The 3788-nt window shown below is 48.4% G+C and overlaps 1 pseudogene; it reads right to left on the bottom strand.

Annotated features, from left to right (window-relative positions):
- Positions 1-2481: 2481 nt before the first annotated feature.
- On the bottom strand, positions 2482-3057 carry LOC102482376 (DTW domain-containing protein 2-like; annotated as a pseudogene).
- Positions 3058-3788: the final 731 nt, after the last annotated feature.

The raw sequence follows: 3788 nt of genomic DNA, 5'->3' as shown, positions 1-3788 counted from the left end.
AAGGTCAGAACTCCAACGCTCCAGGGCAGCCGGCTGGTAAGCCTCGAAAGGTAAGGAGGCTTAACGGTAATTGTTTAAAGTCCTCGGTAAAGAGACGATAGGCTCCCGTGAAGAGGGGAGGTTTAAAGTCCTCGGAATAGAGAAGTTTTCCCTGAAGAGTCCTTCTGTGGGTTTGGGCTGGTCCTGAACCGGAGATATAGGCATGGGTAATTCCCCATCTCGCCCACTTTTCCAGATATTGAAAGTCCTGTTAAAGAGAAAAGGACTAAAACTGAGAGATAAGACCCTAACCGACTTTATTGAACAGATAGACGCAGCTGCGCCGTGGTTTGTTGTCTCCAGCAACCTTACGATGAGCAGCTGGGAAAAGGTGGGGTGGGATATTGACCATGCCTGAGAACAAGGGAATTTGTCAGGCGGTGTTCAGCCCTTGTGGCGACTGGCCCATGCTTGCCTAGAAGACCAGAGATGTGTAAAAACGGTCGAACAGGGACAGGCTGCGTTCGACCGCATAAAAGAGGAATGGTCAACTTCCTCAGGGAGGAACAGCGAGGTGGCCTCTGACTCAGGATCAGAGTCAGACGAGGAGCTCAGAGCTCTTGTGACCTGAATGGAAGAGTTAGAACTGGACCGAGGCCGTACCCAGGACAGAGCTGAGCCTTCCGCCCTCGGGTCACCATTAGGCCCTCCCCGAGTGTTACAGCCCCGCGGCAGCAGCGTGCTCTCCAAATCCCGGGGCCGAGGGAGGGCCGCAGCAGCAACAGCCGCAGCTGCACTTCATACCAATGTTCAAACTGCCGCCCAATTAAACCATCTTCTCTTGCCGCTAACCTCTCTTGAGAGCTTTCCTCCCACCTTATAGGTAACTGGTCCCTGGAATTCGACAAGCTCACAGAGACTCTACAATTAGAGGTTATCCACATCAATTCCACCTGAGTAAATCCAGACGTTGCTCGTGCCCTGGCCTATGGATTGCCCAAGCTGCAGCTCACCTGAAAGACTGGGCGGGGATGGGTTCCCTAGCAATCCTTTTGTTCGCCCTTTGCGTCCTGTGCCTCTTTTGCCTCTGCCGTGTATACCGAAAATGCACACGACCATGCGTTCCTAGCACAGGCATTTGCTGCCATGGAAGTGGGCCAATCCCCTGAGGTCTGAGTTGCAGCGCTGGGGCAGTAAGAAACATGGCAGGATGTGAGAATGATACTGCACTCAGGAGCCCTGGAGGGGTCGCCCTGAGGAGGGCATGTCCAGCTGCATATGGGTCGACACCGCCACTCCCATCCCCCAAAAATCGGTGTCGGACAGGTGGGCAGTCGGTCTGGCGCTCTCACGCGTGAGACAGACTTCCTTACATGGTCCTTGTTTGGGGGCTGTGACCACTACCCTCTCCTGCATAATAAACAAAAAAGGGGGAGCTGTGGAGGCCCCCGCCCTAACATGGCGCCGAGAGCACCCAGACCTCTACATAAACAAGCCCATATTTGGTTATCGTTCCTGTTCCAGAACGTGTAGGCACTGCCTCAGCCTATCAGTGCTTGCTTGCTGGCAAAAGAGGACTGGTTCGTAGGACGGATATATAGGGAGCCCGAGTGGGCAGGAGTAAGAAGGCTGGAGAGGAGGCTGGGGAGGAAGGAGGAAGGAGGGAAGAAGAAGACTGTAAGAAGCCTGGGGTAATAAAGTGTTCTGGAGAAGACCTTGTCAGCGTCGTCATTTGAAGCGACAAACCTGATGGGATATCCTTTGAAAGTAACTTGACATTTCTCCCTTGCCAATTTTAGTATCTTGTCTCTGTCTGTGGTTTTGGTCAATCTGGCTATGATGTGCCTCGGGGAAGATCTTGGTTTGATTCTACGGGGGTTCCTTTGTATTTCCAGGGTCTGGATATCTGAATGCCTCTCTAGGTTTGGAAAGTTTTCTTCCAGGATATTCATGGAGTAGATTGTCAATGCCCTTATTAGCTTTTTCATCTTCTGGGGTACTGATCATCCAAATGTTTGGGCATTTAAGGGTATCTAGTATTATTGTATGTTATTCTTATTCTGGGGGGTTATTTTCTCAGTCTTTCAGTGAATTTTTTTCTAGGTCAGAGGTTCTATCTCCTACATCTGAGATTCGATCTTCTGCATGATCTAATCTGCCTTTGATATTTTCAAGGGAGATTTTTATTTCCTGTATTACAGCCTTCATCTCTAATAATTCCATTTGATTCTTTTTTATGATGTGTATCTCCTCTTTTAGATGATGCAAGAAGTTCCTCACCTCCTGGAACTCATTGTCTCTTTTCTCCTGCATTTCCTGGAGTTCATTCTCTCTCTTCTTTTGCATCTCTGTTAGCTTTGTCACTATGAATATTTTAAATTCTGGCTCCTGGCTAGATCTGGGGGTAGGAGGATGAAGTCTGGGCAGAAGTTTTCTGTGAAGAATGGGGTCGCTCAGAACTCTGATATAGATGGCTGCTGATTGACTTGTCCTGGCTCCTGGCTAGATCTGTTTGGGAAGTTGGAACAAGGAACTCTTATAGAAAATGTCCTTAACCTGGTTCCAGGTACCATCAATGATGATCATCATGGAAGGATAACAGGAGAATCTAACAGAAATTCTTCCAAATTAGCAGCTTCAGCCCCTGGATATAAAATTAATGTACTAGACTTCTGGCAAATAGTTTTAAGTTCAGGATCTCTTCCTTCACTGAAGCGACGGCCAACCTTTTACATTACATTTATCCCGGGGGAGGCATGCTGCTAGCAGGGGTATAGTCTGCAACACTTTGTTTTCCTCTGCTGGATGCTGGATTATGTACGAGTGGGTTGAGATGTGCAGAGGGTGCATAGGGAGAAATGGACACAAACACACTCTCTGAGGCCGATTGCAGCGGCTGCACTCAGGCCTCCTCCGCTGGCCAGCTCCACCAGCAGCTCCCACAGCTGGTCTGCACTGGCACTGTCTGCTTCTGCGTCGCTCTTTTGCTGCTCCTTGTCATTTGGAACCCGAGCTCGAGGCCCCAGGCAGCCATGCGACTGGGTCCTGGGGTGTTCGTGCCTCTTTCTGTGGCTCCATGGCCGGCGCTTGTCAGGTGGTCACACTGAGGTCCCGCTGCCGCTGGGGGACGCCACGCGTTGGAGAAGCCAGCCCAGTTGCATGGCCTTACACACATATGCCTCTCCAAGCTTTTTAAAAGTGCACTTGAAAGTTGCATCCTGTCTAATGTAATATTCTTTTTTTTTTTTAAATGTAATGTTCTTTATTTCAAGAGTGACTTTCACCTCCTCAATCTCATTTTCCAGGTCTTCAACTTTAGCTTCTATTTGCTTTTCTTGCGTGATTTGTTCTGGAGTTTTTTTCTTCATTTGCATCAGTCATCGATTTATACTCTGAGTTGCTGTTATGTCTGTGTTCTTAGCTGAACAGCAGGGTCATGCAGTCCTTGCTCCCCACCAGCTGTGTGCACCGTCCAGTCCCTGCCAGAGTCTGCAGGCTCCGTGGCCCCTGGATCCTCTGTTTGCTATGCACCCAAAGACCCTCCACTCAGAGCCAGGAGAGAAGCCTCAGAACTGGTCATTACTCCCACCTATCAATGGTATTATTTTTAAAAGTTTATATCCATACACATATGCACACACACATACAGCTGAAGACCTCGTTCAAATTTGGATGAGTGTTCTAACCAAATTCAAGAACCACTAGATAGAAACAGAATGGTAATATTTTTTGATGCCAACTATTTTTTTTCCTTCTTTTTTTTTTTGAGAGTTTTTTTTTTTTTTTTTTTTTTTTCATGTGGCTGGGGG

This window comes from Tupaia chinensis, unplaced genomic scaffold (assembly GCF_000334495.1).
Source record: "Tupaia chinensis unplaced genomic scaffold, TupChi_1.0 Scaffold144336_1, whole genome shotgun sequence".
NCBI lineage: Eukaryota > Metazoa > Chordata > Mammalia > Scandentia > Tupaiidae > Tupaia > Tupaia belangeri.
Note: the sequence above shows the minus strand (reverse complement) of the source record. Positions and strands in the feature narration are given on the sequence as shown.